This window comes from Mytilus californianus, unplaced genomic scaffold (genome assembly GCF_021869535.1).
Source record: "Mytilus californianus isolate M0D057914Y unplaced genomic scaffold, xbMytCali1.0.p SCAF_6, whole genome shotgun sequence".
Lineage (NCBI taxonomy): Eukaryota > Metazoa > Mollusca > Bivalvia > Mytilida > Mytilidae > Mytilus > Mytilus californianus.
In genome coordinates this window covers 100,003,901-100,021,252 of record NW_026262712.1, presented here as the reverse complement: position 1 = coordinate 100,021,252, position 17,352 = coordinate 100,003,901, and the positions used below count along the sequence as shown (strand labels likewise).

At 33.1% G+C, this 17,352-nt stretch overlaps 1 long non-coding RNA gene across 1 annotated transcript; it reads right to left on the bottom strand.

Moving 5' to 3' along the window:
• Positions 1 to 15,668: 15,668 nt before the first annotated feature.
• On the bottom strand, positions 15,669 to 16,718 carry LOC127704245 (uncharacterized). Its single transcript, XR_007983198.1, has 2 exons — positions 16,454 to 16,718; positions 15,669 to 15,952 (listed from the first exon to the last, which is right to left on the bottom strand). It is a non-coding gene; the product is annotated as an uncharacterized LOC127704245 (long non-coding RNA).
• Positions 16,719 to 17,352: the final 634 nt, after the last annotated feature.

Genomic DNA, 17,352 nt, shown 5'->3' with positions numbered 1-17,352 from the left:
TCGGCAGGCGGGATCATCGGACACATTTTTTAAACTAGATACCTAAATGATGATTGTTGCTAACTTTGGTTAAATTTGGCCTAGTAGTTTCAGAGGAAAAGATTTTTGTAAAAGTTAACGACGACGGACGACGGACGCCAAGTAATGAGAAAAGCTCACTTGGCCCTTCGGGTCAGGTGTGCTAAAAAAGGAAACATTAGATACAAGTATTAAAAAACTTAATAACAGCAATCCTTCATCAGTATGGTGTATAATAAATCAATGTCAATGTATTCCGATATAACTAAAGACAATCTTGAAAATAATACAAAATAAAACCGATATACTTTTGTATAATTCAAATATTTTAAAAAGTTAACACAAATTAAGTATTTACAACAGAGACTGCGTACAAATGTAGATATACATTAGAAAAGAAGAGTTAAAAAATGAAAACATCATGTTACATAATTTCATGCTTCCGAAGCGCATTTTTGGATTTAACGATATCTAGCTAGTACCTCCTGTGCCCCCTGTAAATCCGCCACTGATGTATACAATTAGGAAGTGTTATATAGCTGTTCATGTGAGGTCATGTTAATAGAGGACATACAGTTTATCACTAAAATTCCAATTTTAAATGTCATATATTATTTGACCTATCAGGACATGGTAACTAAAACCCTGACCTCAGATGAGATGTAGTTGACTGGTTGCATTTGCTGTATCAGTATATCAAGGATTTGTCTCACTATACAAATCCTTGAGTATATGTGCGTATTGCATGTGCACAAAAGTTTCGCACTGTATTAAACTTAACAAGTACACATTTTTACTATTTGATAACACATTAACTTTAATACCATGTAGAATATGGTTCAATCTTAATATAAAATGACTAACCTTCACTTTTGGACCTGGACTATCTGGAATTGCAGGAGATTTTCTAATAGATTTAGGGGTCTGTCGTGGAGTTTTCTTGAAATTTAATCTCCTTCTCCTTGCTTTTGGAGTTTGACATGATGCTGCCAATTGTTTCTTTCCATGGGGCGTGTATCCCGACTTCACTGGAGTCAAACACTCCCTCGATCTTTTCTTGGTTGGAGATTGTTTTTCATGTGCAAGTGAACATGATTTGATACATGGCGTTACCATAGTTGTGTTTTCTGGATTCAACGAAGAAAATTTTGTAGATGTTACACTTTTCAAAGAGTCTGTCAAAGTAGAAAGTTTCTTCTGACTCCTGTATATACCCTGAATGACATTATAGCACTTACTGCAAACAAAACACTCTTGTTCAAAACCACTGAAATTATGCAGTTCAACACCACCGTAAACTGACTTCAAAATTTCTAATTTATTGATTTCACCGTGAATCTTATGAATATTCCGTCTGTATTCCTTCGCTAAATTCTTCAGATCAAACACGTGTGTATAATGAAAACACGTTTCTTGCTCCATTGCACATGTTTACAAACAATTTTAAACACCTCCTCTATTTCGCGCCATACGTCAGGATATATTGATCCCATGATGCAGCTCGTTACCTTAATTTCCGGATGACGCGTTTTGACTGTAAGTGCATTCAGGCGTTAATGGAGTGATCGTAATATAACGACTGGATTATTCGGGTTAGTATATTTCTAAAATTACAAAGTTGCCAAAGGGTAAGTATTACAACTAAGGCTGCGTAACTATATATCCCAAATGAATGGCTCTTCGATTTTAATTATATTCAAAGTGGACGATGGTTACGTTATTTCAAATATTGCTGCGTATTTATCATCCCGTGAAACCCCGATACATATAGATTCTACACAACATCGAGTGTGATACGATATTTATCCACTCGAGACAGTTAAATTTTCAAATTTAAAATGCAAGGCTCGCCGAGCGTTTTAAATACTTAAAATTTAACTGTCGAGAGCCTCGAGAGTGGATAAATATCGTATTACACGAGATTTGGTGGTGGAATCTGTTTCTCTAATGGTTTTTAAGCAATATGCAGGCAAACGTAAACCTTCTTTTCAAATGATCTGCAAAAAGATGTGTTCTTTTTATGTGACGTCATCAGGCATGGTCGCCTTTTTTCATGCCGTCACAATAAGAAATTCAAAAGAAAGCAAGAATATTCGACGTCATAATCGAATTTTGACCAATGAAGAATTGAGATCAAACGAACCACACGTTGATTAAATAAAAATAATCAACTTGTCAGGAAAAGGATTAATCGTGTAAGAATTAGAAAAAAATGAATCCGGACGTTGACGCGTTCGAATCGAACACACGTGTACTACTGAGTTTAGACAGTGAAGAATTTACAATTTTAAAGAAAGTCCAATATTTATTCTTCGGATATTTTGCTCGAATATATTCTTTGCCGTAGTAATCAGTACTTACTGCAAGGTTTTTCAAATATGTGATATTTTTATAGGCAAACATTAAAAAACGCACGACCATGCCACTGATAAAATATGCTTGCTATTTTTAAATGATCAAATTTTTAAGTTTCTCGTGTCTCATATTTTTTAAAACATACATTTTTGAAAATATCATATTTAAAATTAACAAACTAATTAAGATCGTAGGTTTATGTGTTATCTAGGAACAAAGAAATGCATGTTTAAACGTGTTTTCAAAGTTTTGTTTTCATATTGTGTGCTGTTCGTTATCGTTACTCTGTTTTATACTGTACGATTCGTTGCGACAATATTGTATTTGTCAAATGAATTTTGTTCTATTAAAGTATTTTTTCATATGTTTTTAACCTACGTACATGTTAAAAAAATAATTTACCACCATTACATACATAAAGCAACATATATTATCCGTTGTATTGTTGAAATACTCTTGGAGGTATTTTGTACACGTAAGAAGTTCCAATATCTATATGAAAGTGCAAATTGGTAGAAATATACAATTGCTCGACAGATATACGCGTCCGACTGCCAATTTGATAGCATTTTTCTAAACGTTTACCAACAAAATTGAACAATCAGCAAATCCCAAACCTTATAGGACCGTATAGGATACAAATACGTGATCTAATTAAAAAATAAGGAAATAAGAGATCTTATCTATACTACCCAAAGAAATGAAAAAAAAAGCAAAACATGGTAGACAGCATTCATAGACCAATGGTTCACAGTCTCTCGGCATGAATCTCAGAGGCAGATTCAAGGGTCATGCAATACTTCTGTGATACCAATTGATTTGATTATGATAAGAATATTTAAATATTTCCTCACACATATGAATTTTATTCAAATTTTGATTTCTTATGTGTTTTACACTCTTATCTTCATGAAAAATAACACAAAACAGCTTCAATCTGAAGAACCAACGACTCGATCCTATTAACCTTACATTATAATGGGTTTTGTTCGCTATGGGATGGATATCAAGATCCCCGACAAATCCAGTAATTCTTTATTTTTGTTAGCCTGACTAGCAATTGTTTAGACCGAATAAACTATCATTCGAAAGTAAAGTGTGATAGTATTTCTGGTGTATTACAATTTAAATGTTTCCAAAGTTAGCAACTACAAGCATTTAGAAACACAAACAGTTTGACTTTCCAAACATTTGCCATTTTTAAAATTGTCAGCAAGATAAGAATGTTAACAATAAAATAGGAAGCTCAGGTACCTGCATATATTTTTTAACTTAAAATATAGTATAGAAATGACTTAAGAGATTGACTGATGCATGTGCAATATGATTAACTGCTGTTTTACTAGCATCATATGGCATATATTTCATGCATGTACATTATTAATTAGTTGCTTAACGTCCATTTGCAAATATTCTATACTTGTTCAGGATGAACACAATTTAACAATACATACAATATGTAGGTTCTGTAATGGCGGTTGTCCAGAACTACGTCGGAGAAGTTTGGGTAAAAGATAAAATGAGGGTATTTTGGATAGGGACACAAATTTTGCCTTGCAACAGGCCACTTCGGACCCCTCATAGAGTTGTTGCAAGGGTTCTAACAGTGCAGAGAGCGTTGCACTCTCTCTATACGATGCATTAGATATAGCATTCCCATTCTAACTAGACGATGATGCGTACTTGTACATCCCGCACAACTAAAAATATAAACGGGCGAACAACTTGGCGAGGGTTTTACTGCCGGTCGGAAGAAGACCAAAGTGACCATATCTGTATTTCCCAGTCATCCTTTGGGGTCATTTGTACATAATGCGGATGGTTTAACATGTTTGCACGTCAATCATCTGCTGAAACTCAGACAGTGGTGTTAAAATACAAGAAGAGAATTTTTTCATAGATATAAAAGATTTTTAAAGAAAGTTTGGTTGTACCTGTCGAAAACTTCTTAAAAAACGAAATATATCTAAATTTTTACGGAGCTGCTGCTTAAATAGCCCTTATATTTAGACACGATCCGAGTAAACTAATTGATCCTTAGAATAGTCTTAAAGGAAAGGTTATCAAATTAACAGTAGTAAAATTTTAAAATATTGCTTTATCGGTACTAACATTGAATTTGTGTGTGAAAAAACAACGCATAACTAAATAGATATATCTAAATATGCACACATATGAGAACTCATGAGATCGTACATCCTCTCGATACTGTTTACTTTTTTTGACATTACACAAGTTCTTGTGTTGCTATGACGTCTTTACTAAATCCATTGGACATGTACTGATTGATACTTTAATCTTGAAGGACATGATTTATCTTTTAGTTGTAATTGGCTTCAAATTAACTATCAGTAATCTTATTTCGGTACTTTATGTGTATTATTTTATGTTAGATGTTTTTGTGCCTCGTATCGAATTTTGAGTGAAACCAATTGCAACTGATATGTGCAGTTTTTTTATCATGTTGTGCAGTTACACCAGTGTCCCAGGTTAGGCTGAGGGTTGATGGTTCACATGTATAACACCGCCGCATTATTTATGTACCTGTTAAAAGTAAGGAGCCTGTAGTACAATGGTATGCCTGTCATATTTGATTTTCGTTAATTGTTTAGTTATAAATTATGACGTTAGTTTTCTCGTTTTATTTCCTTCACATTTTTTTGTATATCGAGGCCTTTTATAGCCGACTATACGGTATAGGTTTTTCTCATTGTTGAATGCCGTGCAATGGACTATGATTGCTTACATCAACTTCATTTAAAGTTTGGTAGAAATTTGTCTCATTGGCCATTACACCACATCTTCATATTTTATATATATAAACAGTTGGAATGTCATCTAATGCATTCGACAAACAATATTCATCGAGATCCTATGGTTGCTTTCGTTTAGACGAACATTGACCAAAATCTGCATTTGAAAGGGCATCAAGTTGTGAAAAGTAAGAGTTATTGAAGTTTTATTGGCTGTTATATATTTGGAAACTTTTTTTCATCTGGAATAACGTCGAACTTCCTAGTCTTCATTAGAAAAAATGCGGTCAGATGTGCGCTGGTCAAAACATTTCAATGTTGGCCTTGAAAGACTGATAATTTCGACAAAGTTTATAGATATAAAATAACAAAAAAACACAAAAAAAGGGTCGCTGACGCATGTATAAGAAAGCAAGAAAAAGCAAGTAAGCATCTCACTGTTTTTTAAATGAGAAGTAACGCTGGTGTTATAAAAAAAAAATCTGATACGAAACAGAAATATAAACCGTACACAAGATTTTATCAATCGTTTCTTAACTTTTATGTTGTTTGATATTTTTCTATTATATGATTTATTCTTGTATTAGTTCTTCCTAAAAAAAAAACTTGATGATAAAAAAAAAATCAAGAGAGGTATCGACATCGGTCTTTATAGGCACCTAATGGTAAATATAAACTGTCAATTAAATTCTTAAAATATTCTTTATTCATGTTGCATTTTTTTGAAAAAAATAATGTTTTATTTGTCAGTGTAATAATTTTACCCGGTAAATCCTTATATAAGATAAAACATGGAACTTTATTCATTTTACGTCCATGGATAAAACATCATAAGCGTTGCACGGGTAATTATTTAGATAGTTTATGACAACCCGTTTCGGTTGACTGCTTAGATAATCCGTTAATTAAAATGTAAATAACTTTCACCAAGCAAATGTCATCTGTATAATATTTAAAAATATAAAGTAAATTAGATACTAAGAATATATTTTTTTTGACAAATTCTATATGGATCAGAAATATAGTTATACATTAGAAACAAAAAAATGTTTAAGAAAATTTCAGAACATCTTTGGGATATATTACTTGTCATTATATCTTTACGGGCGGAATGAATAAATACAGGACTACTTTATGTCAGAAAGCACGACTGCAAAGTTTTAATGACTAACACATTTCCCGGTTACAACAATTAATCTTTTCTTATATAACCAATTAAATGTTAAAAGTTCTATCGCGAAAAATGAATTGTACGTTTGCATACGTTATTTAATGAAATAGATATACAGTATTACATTAAAAGACCACAAAAGAATATCCTCCAAGCTATGCCGATTTTCTTCATAAAGGGGAGTAACCCCTGATAAACACAGATAAAGTGTCGCTCGTTTTATTTAAAATATTTAAAATCTTAACACGACTGAACACGATCTTACAGCAACTAAACAGATGTTTTACCTTTGGTCTTATTTTATCTGAACGTGATCTAATCAAGTCTTATTTGAACGCTAGAAGAATCTGTCTTGTTTATCTTGACCCGACTGATCTGACTGAACACGATATATCGGAACAGAGTCTGAAAGTCTAAACAGGTCTTAACGTTTTTCCCTAGCAGTAAATCAAGGCGATTAAGACTTGATCAGACCAAAATGACCGTTTCAGACTTAAATCTTGCTACTAGTGGTATATACCCTGAATGACATTATAGCACTTACTGCAAACAAAACACTCTTGTTCAAAACCACTGAAATTATGCAGTTCAACACCACCGTAAACTGACTTCAAAATTTCTAATTTATTGATTTCACCGTGAATCTTATGAATATTCCGTCTGTATTCCTTCGCTAAATTCTTCAGATCAAACACGTGTGTATAATGAAAACACGTTTCTTGCTCCATTGCACATGTTTACAAACAATTTTAAACACCTCCTCTATTTCGCGCCATACGTCAGGATATATTGATCCCATGATGCAGCTCGTTACCTTAATTTCCGGATGACGCGTTTTGACTGTAAGTGCATTCAGGCGTTAATGGAGTGATCGTAATATAACGACTGGATTATTCGGGTTAGTATATTTCTAAAATTACAAAGTTGCCAAAGGGTAAGTATTACAACTAAGGCTGCGTAACTATATATCCCAAATGAATGGCTCTTCGATTTTAATTATATTCAAAGTGGACGATGGTTACGTTATTTCAAATATTGCTGCGTATTTATCACCCCGTGAAACCCCGATACATATAGATTCTACACAACATCGAGTGTGATACGATATTTATCCACTCGAGACAGTTAAATTTTCAAATTTAAAACGCAAGGCTAGCCGAGCGTTTTAAATACTTAAAATTTAACTGTCGAGAGCCTCGAGAGTGGATAAATATCGTATTACACGAGATTTGGTGGTGGAATCTGTTTCTCTAATGGTTTTTAAGCAATATGCAGGCAAACGTAAACCTTCTTTTCAAATGATCTGCAAAAAGATGTGTTCTTTTTATGTGACGTCATCAGGCATGGTCGCCTTTTTTCATGCCGTCACAATAAGAAATTCAGAGGAAAGCAAGAATATTCGACGTCATAATCGAATTTTGACCAATGAAGAATTGAGATCAAACGAACCACACGTTGATTAAATAAAAATAATCAACTTGTCAGGAAAAGGATTAATCGTGTAAGAATTAGAGAAAAATGAATCCGGACGTTGACGCGTTCGAATCGAACACACGTGTACTACTGAGTTTAGACAGTGAAGAATTTACAATTTTAAAGAAAGTCCAATATTTATTCTTCGGATATTTTGCTCGAATATATTCTTTGCCCTAGTAATCAGTACTTACTGCAAGGTTTTTCAAATATGTGATATTTTTATAGGCAAACATTAAAAAACGCACGACCATGCCACTGATAAAATATGCTTGCTATTTTTAAATGATCAAATTTTTAAGTTTCTCGTGTCTCATATTTTTTAAAACATACATTTTTGAAAATATCATATTTAAAATTAACAAACTAATTAAGATCGTAGGTTTATGTGTTATCTAGGAACAAAGAAATGCATGTTTAAACGTGTTTTCAAAGTTTTGTTTTCATATTGTGTGCTGTTCGTTATCGTTACTCTGTTTTATACTGTACGATTCGTTGCGACAATATTGTATTTGTCAAATGAATTTTGTTCTATTAAAGTATTCTTTCATATGTTTTTAACCTACGTACATGTTAAAAAAATAATTTACCACCATTACATACATAAAGCAACATATATTATCCGTTGTATTGTTGAAATACTCTTGGAGGTATTTTGTACACGTAAGAAGTTCCAATATCTATATGAAAGTGCAAATTGGTAGAAATATACAATTGCTCGACAGATATACGCGTCCGACTGCCAATTTGATAGCATTTTTCTAAACGTTTACCAACAAAATTGAACAATCAGCAAATCCCAAACCTTATAGGACCGTATAGGATACAAATACGTGATCTAATTAAAAAATAAGGAAATAAGAGATCTTATCTATACTACCCAAAGAAATGAAAAAAAAAGCAAAACATGGTAGACAGCATTCATAGACCAATGGTTCACAGTCTCTCGGCATGAATCTCAGAGGCAGATTCAAGGGTCATGCAATACTTCTGTGATACCAATTGATTTGATTATGATAAGAATATTTAAATATTTCCTCACACATATGAATTTTATTCAAATTTTGATTTCTTATGTGTTTTACACTCTTATCTTCATGAAAAATAACACAAAACAGCTTCAATCTGAAGAACCAACGACTCGATCCTATTAACCTTACATTATAATGGGTTTTGTTCGCTATGGGATGGATATCAAGATCCCCGACAAATCCAGTAATTCTTTATTTTTGTTAGCCTGACTAGCAATTGTTTAGACCGAACAAACTATCATTCGAAAGTAAAGTGTGATAGTATTTCTGGTGTATTACAATTTAAATGTTTCCAAAGTTAGCAACTACAAGCATTTAGAAACACAAACAGTTTGACTTTCCAAACATTTGCCATTTTTAAAATTGTCAGCAAGATAAGAATGTTAACAATAAAATAGGAAGCTCAGGTACCTGCATATATTTTTTAACTTAAAATATAGTATAGAAATGACTTAAGAGATTGACTGATGCATGTGCAATATGATTAACTGCTGTTTTACTAGCATCATATGGCATATATTTCATGCATGTACATTATTAATTAGTTGCTTAACGTCCATTTGCAAATATTCTATACTTGTTCAGGATGAACACAATTTAACAATACATACAATATGTAGGTTCTGTAATGGCGGTTGTCCAGAACTACGTCGGAGAAGTTTGGGTAAAAGATAAAATGAGGGTATTTTGGATAGGGACACAAATTTTGCCTTGCAACAGGCCACTTCGGACCCCTCATAGAGTTGTTGCAAGGGTTCTAAAAGTGCAGAGAGCGTTGCACTCTCTCTATACGATGCATTAGATATAGCATTCCCATTCTAACTAGACGATGATGCGTACTTGTACATCCCGCACAACTAAAAATATAAACGGGCGAACAACTTGGCAAGGGTTTTACTGCCGGTCGGAAGAAGACCAAAGTGACCATATCTGTATTTCCCAGTCATCCTTTGAGGTCATTTGTACATAATGCGGATGGTTTAACATGTTTGCACGTCAATCATCTGCTGAAACTCAGACAGTGGTGTTAAAATACAAGAAGAGAATTTTTTCATAGATATAAAAGATTTTTAAAGAAAGTTTGGTTGTACCTGTCGAAAACTTCTTAAAAAACGAAATATATCTAAATTTTTACGGAGCTGCTGCTTAAATAGCCCTTATATTTAGACACGATCCGAGTAAACTAATTGATCCTTAGAATAGTCTTAAAGGAAAGGTTATCAAATTAACAGTAGTAAAATCTTAAAATATTGCTTTATCGGTACTAACATTGAATTTGTGTGTGAAAAAACAACGCATAACTAAATAGATATATCTAAATATGCACACATATGAGAACTCATGAGATCGTACATCCTCTCGATACTGTTTACTTTTTTTGACATTGCACAAGTTCTTGTGTTGCTATGACGTCTTTACTAAATCCATTGGACATGTACTGATTGATACTTTAATCTTGAAGGACATGATTTATCTTTTAGTTGTAATTGGCTTCAAATTAACTATCAGTAATCTTATTTCGGTACTTTATGTGTATTATTTTATGTTAGATGTTTTTGTGCCTCGTATCGAATTTTGAGTGAAACCAATTGCAACTGATATGTGCAGTTTTTTTATCATGTTGTGCAGTTACACCAGTGTCCCAGGTTAGGCTGAGGGTTGATGGTTCACATGTATAACACCGCCGCATTATTTATGTACCTGTTAAAAGTAAGGAGCCTGTAGTACAATGGTATGCCTGTCATATTTGATTTTCGTTAATTGTTTAGTTATAAATTATGAAGTTAGTTTTCTCGTTTTATTTCCTTCACATTTTTTTTGTATATCGAGGCCTTTTATAGCCGACTATACGGTATAGGTTTTTCTCATTGTTGAATGCCGTGCAATGAACTATGATTGCTTACATCAACTTCATTTAAAGTTTGGTAGAAATTTGTCTCATTGGCCATTACACCACATCTTCATATTTTATATATATAAACAGTTGGAATGTCATCTAATGCATTCGACAAACAATATTCATCGAGATCCTATGGTTGCTTTCGTTTAGACGAACATTGACCAAAATCTGCATTTGAAAGGGCATCAAGTTGTGAAAAGTAAGAGTTATTGAAGTTTTATTGGCTGTTATATATTTGGAAACTTTTTTTCATCTGGAATAACGTCGAACTTCCTAGTCTTCATTGGAAAAAATGCGGTCAGATGTGCGCTGGTCAAAACATTTCAATGTTGGCCTTGAAAGACTGATAATTTCGACAAAGTTTACAGATATAGAATAACAAAAAAACACAAAAAAAGGGTCGCTGACGCATGTATAAGAATTACAACAGATTAAAATGGAAACGGAGAATGTGCCAAAGAGACAAGACAACAATCTAACCAAAGAAAAAAAACCCAGCCTAAAACCACTAATGGTTCTTCAAAAATCCGCACCCTGAGACGGGCCTCAGCTGACCCTAATCAAAAATATGTTCAGCGAAAATTGACGTCACACTAAACTCCGAAACATGTAAATGAACCAAAATCTAAAAAATATATTAGACTTACAAAGTTCAGAGGCTCCTGGTTTGGGATAGGCGCATAAATGCGGTTGGGTTAAACATGTTTTTTGTGAGATCTCAACCCCCTATACCTTTAGCCAATGTAGAACAAAAAAAAACACACAGCAATACGCACAGTAGATCTCAGATTAAAAGAAATCCGAGTCCGATATTAGAATAGGTAATAGAATATTATAAGCAAAATGACAATGATAAATTAAATAACAAGATGGCAGTTACTGTTAAGATTGTTTCTCCATCATATGAAATTCAAGCACAATCCCTCCCGTTAGGGGTTTAATATCATACCATCTCAAAATATATGAGACGAAAATAACCCATATCATGCCAACAACTGTTTATAGAATAAATGTGTTCAATTTCGATGCAAAGACCCTATGAGTGAATCAATATTAATTCCAAAAAATGCCATCTTTCATACCTGAATACAGTATCGTAACTATATCCCTTATGAATAAGCTTTTTAAAAGGAATGGCAAGTATTTGAGGTGTATGACGACTTTATATTGCTTTGTTTAGAATATTACCATAAAAGATTGGATATGAAATATCTTAACGTTTAAGAAGTCGTTAATTTATATTTACGAATGATGATGTCTTTGTACCGATGTTTCTAAATGTTAATTTTGAAAAGTTTGTGATAATACCCTGGCGTAAAAATTTTCAGTTATACTGAGATTTCTTTTGTTAAAATCAAATACGTAATTACAACCTTGAGCCAATCGAACAAGTTGAGATATATAAACACCATAAGGTTGTGACAATGGAATTCAAACGTCATCATTAAAAATAAATAACTCATGGGGAGTGATATATGCATAGCATGAGACGCTTACCCTGTCGACACACATGGTCTCGCTTCGTTTGGACTTCATGCGATTCCTTTGTTTGTTTTTTTTTACCTTTTTTGTTTCGTATTATTCGATTAATTTATGAGATTTAAACATCGGTAAACTTCCGGTGCCTTAATGTGTACGTGGTAAAAAAAAAAATTAACAAACTCCGAACGAAAAAGGAAGAAATCAATGACTGAATTTGGAATAGTTCTGAAAGGGTTTAAGACTTTTCGATATGTGTATAATATATGTAATAGTTTCATTATAATTTTCTCACAATTAGATAACAACTTCTTCCTGTTGACTGCATTGTATAAATCGACTAAAGGTAATCAAAAGCTAATAGATATAAGAAGATGTGGTATAAGTGCCAATGAGACAACTCTCCATCCAAGTCAAAATTTAAAAAAAGTAAACCATTATAGGTCAAAGTACGGTCTTCAACACGGAGCCTTGGCTCACACCGAACAGTCAGCTATAAAGGGCCCCAAAAATTACTAAGTCTATTACAAATATAATTGATCTTAAACCGGCTGTATTAGTTTTGATTATGGATTCAAAGACTTCTCTATCCACTATTTTCTACATAATGAAAATGCCTGTACCAAGTCAGGAATATGACAGTTGTTATCCATTCGTTTGATGTGTTTGAGCTTTTGATTTTGCCATTTGATAAGGAACTTTCCGATTTAAATTTTCCTTGGAGTTCGGTATTTTTGTTAGTTACTTTTTTCTATGAGAATTCAAGCCAACGGTAACACTGGTAGGGTAAAATCCAGTAAGAGAACTGTTAACCTTACAAAATATGTTCGACATTTGGAAAATTTGTCATAGTTTATCACTACAAACTATGGCACTTATATGAATTGTCATTTAATGACTTGCTTGAACTTGGCACTCTTTTCTATAGAAGAGTAACAGTAAACATAGTGATACAGTTAAACTGTGTTGACATGAATTATCATTGATATGGTCATAATTATAAATTAATTTTTACAAAACTTTGAATTTTTGAAATACTAAGGTTTTTCTACCTCAGAGTAGATTACCTTAGCCGTATTTGGCAAACCTTTTAGCAATTTTTTGGTCCTATGATCTTCAAAGTTCGTACTTCATTTGGCCTTTTTAACTTTTTATTCGAGCGTAACTGATGAGTCTTTTGTAGACGAAACGCGCGTCTGGCGCAAATACAAAATGTCAATCCTGGTATCTATGATGAGTTTATTATCAGCAAGCTAATTCTACAAATACTACTCCATGACATTTATATGTATGAGAACGATCTGCAAGCATAATTGTTTTGGAAAAAACTGTTTTATCAAACTGAGAGCACACTTATTTCGTAGTGCAATTTTTTTAGACAATGAATGAAAATTAAAAAAATCTCATCAGCGCTTTCTCAATAATGTTTTTACAGTGTGTTGTACTTCTTTTGGGACAAATTATATCAAAATTATACAAAACTTAATCAGCTCTAATTCAAAATATGGACAATTTTATGTTAAGGGGGTCTTGAAATCTTTTGACAGCTTCCGAAATGCAAAATATTAACCTTTTTTAGCTGGACCAAATCACTTACAATTTTAAAAGTGTAATTTCATCCCCTACTTGCTATTTGAGGCATAAAACATGAAGAAATAAATTTGGAAGGGGTTTTAAAAAAATGGCAAGTGACACACTGTCCACACTATGGACTATGGACTATGGACAACGAAAATCAAAGGACGAGAACTGTGTACCCGGACCTGATACTTAAATTTTGACGCATATTAAACTAACAAACAGTTGCACTGAAAGGAATTTTCAGGTGTAATAAATGCTACACAGTCTAGTAGGGTGGAAAGAAAAATTATAGATAAATACAATTAAGGTGAGATTTCCCCCAACAATATTGGCATAATGTTCCTGAAGTACATTGCCTGTTTCAGTGAGATTTAAAACTAACGGTCATTAACATTGAAAATGTGTGTGAAAATCTTAATATTTTTTTTCTGGTATTTTTAAGTAGAATATGGGAATTACAATCTAGTCCTAATCAACTCAAATAAGGTAGTCACATTGTTATGATACACAATATAGGATCACATTGATAAACCACTTATTTATACAAATCAACTCCAGCCACTAACACCCAAACAATAATGAACAATACATGGTCCTGATATGTAGCCTTACTTGGAGCAGGGAGAAATGGGATTGTCTATATTGTTAGACTGGTAGTGAAATTAATCTGAATATAGTTAAACTGTTAGTGTTGCATACGTAAGTTTAGGAATTGTCATTTATACAGTCATGCAAGTTAAGAATATACATTTAATAGTCATACTAGTGACCTTTCGTCTTTTGTGGAATGTTTCATGGGACTTAAAATGTTTTCACGTCAATATTTGCTTTTTATTTACATACATGAACATATGATTTTTATTGATGTATGTCCTGTACACCCTTAACATGAATTTGCCACTTAAATGAATGACTGCTAGAAAAAATTTCACCCCTTTCAAATATCAAATAAAGTTAACAGTAGTATACCGCTGTTCAAAAGTCTTAAATCGATTGAGAGAAAACAAATCCGGGTTACAAACTAAAACCGAGGGAAACAAATCAACTATAAGAGGAAAACAAGGAAAAACAGAACACTGATCATGAAGTGCAACAAAAAACAAACGACAATACAACATACATAGAAACGAACTATTAGATAACAACTGCCATATTCCTGACTTGGTACAGGACATTTAAATAAACTAGAGGCTCTAAAGAGCCTGTGTCGCTCACCTTGGTATATGTGCATATTAAACAAAGGACAAAGATGGATTCATGACAAAATTGTGTTTTGGTGATGGTGATGCGTTTGTAGATCTTACTTTACTGAACATTCTTGCTGCTTACAATTATCTCTATCTATAATGAACTTGGCCCAGTAGTTATAGTGGAAAATATTTTGTAAAAATTTACAAAAATTTACAAAATTTATGAAAAAATTGTAAAAAATTGATTATAAAGGGCAATAACTCCTTAAGGGGTCAATTGACAATTTTGGTCATGTTGACTTATTTGTAGATCTTACTTTGCTGTACATTATTGCTGTTTACAGTTTATCTCTATCTATAATAATATTCAAGATAATAACCAAAAGCTGCAAAATTTTCTTAAAATTACCAATTCAGGGGCAGCAACCCAACAACGTGTTGCCTGATTGGTCTGAAAATTTCAGGGCAGATAGATCTTGACCTGATAATCAGTTTTACCCTATGTCAGATTTACTCTAAATGCTTTGGTTTCAGAGATATAAGCCAAAATCTACATTTTACCCCTATGTTCTATTTTTAGCCATGTCGGCCATCTTGGTTCGCGGGCGGGGTCATCGGACACATTTTTTAAACTATATACCCTAATGATGATTGTGTAAAAGTTTGGTTAAATTTGTCTTAGTAGTTTCATCAGAGAAGATTTTTGTAAAAGATTACAAAAATTTACGAAAAATGGTTAAAAATTGACTATAAAGGGCAATAACTCCTTAAGGGGTCAACTGACCATTTTGGTCAAGTTGACTTAATTGTAGATCTTACTTTGCTGAACATTATTGCTGTTTACAGTTTATCTCTATATATAATAATATTCAAGATAATAACCAAAAACGACAAAATTTCATTAAAATTACCAATTCAGGGGCAGCAACCAAACAACGATTTGCCTGATTGGTCTGAAAATTTCAGGGCAGATAGATCTTGACCTGATAAACAATTTTACCCTATGTCAGATTTGCTCTAAATGCTTTGGTTTCAGAGATATGAGCCAAAAACTGCATTTTACCCTATGTACTATTTTTTAGCCATGTCGGCCATCTTAGTTCGTGGGCGGGGTCATCGGACACATTTTTTAAACTATATACCCTAATGATGATTGTGGACAAGTTTGGTTAAATTTGTCTTAGTAGTTTCAGAGGAGAAGATTTTTGTAAAAGATTACAAAAATTTACGAAAAATGGTTAAAAATTAATTATAAAGGGCAATAACTCCTTAAGGGGTCAACTGACCATTTTGGTCAAGTTGACTTAATTGTAGATCTTACTCTGCTGAACATTATTGCTGTTTACAGTTTATCTCTATCTATAATAATATTCAAGATAATAACCAAAAACGGCAAAATTTCCTTAAAATTACCAATTCAGGGGTAGCAACCCAACAACGGGTTGTCAGATTCATCTGAAAATTTCAGGGCAGATAGATCTTGACCTGATAAACAATTTTACCCCATGTCAGATTTGCTCTAAATGCTTTGGTTTCAGAGATATAAGCCAAAATCTACATTTTACCCCTATGTTCTATTTTTAGCCATGGCGGCCATCTTGGTTGGTTGACCGGATCACCGGACACATTTTTTAAACTAGATACCCCAATGATGATTGTGACCAAGTTTGGTTAAATTTGACCCAGTAGTTTCAGAGGAGAAGATTTTTGTAAAAGTTTACGGACGACGGACGACGGACGCAAAGTGATGAGAAAAGCTCACTTGCAGGTCAGGTGAGCTAAAAATGGTGGGTTGAACCTGGTTTAGTGGCTAGCCAAACCTCACGCTTTATGGCAATGTTAAATATACCGCCAAAATGACAACATTACATGACGGGAATTCAGTACAAATAAATGCAAGAACACCCAAGACAGAAATACATAAATAAATAATATAATAGTACATTTCGACATGTTCACCACAGAATAACAACGAATAACTAAAATTAATTTAGGACCGTGCACTGATACTGCGTTGTTGTCTAAATGCGTTAAAAGAGGTGATATTTGAGTGTATTCCTGATAAGAATACCACAGTTGAAAATACGCTCTGTCAAAATACAATAAGTTTACTTTGCATACTCTGTCTACAAAAAATGCTCTGCATAAATCATCCTTTTGATTACCACAGTTTATCCAAACATTTTTAAAACAATACAGCTAGTGACTGAAACCGAAATCGGTTTTGAATATCAAATACATATGTGTGTTTCTATCAGTTGCAACTAAGAAAAGCCATATGTTTTCTCCTACTCCAGGCAACTACTTTCCTTGCTGAAATCGACATTCAGGTTTAAACCAGGAATACACATGCCCCTAGATCACATGACTTTGAGAGCCGGAAAATGACGGAATGGGTTAA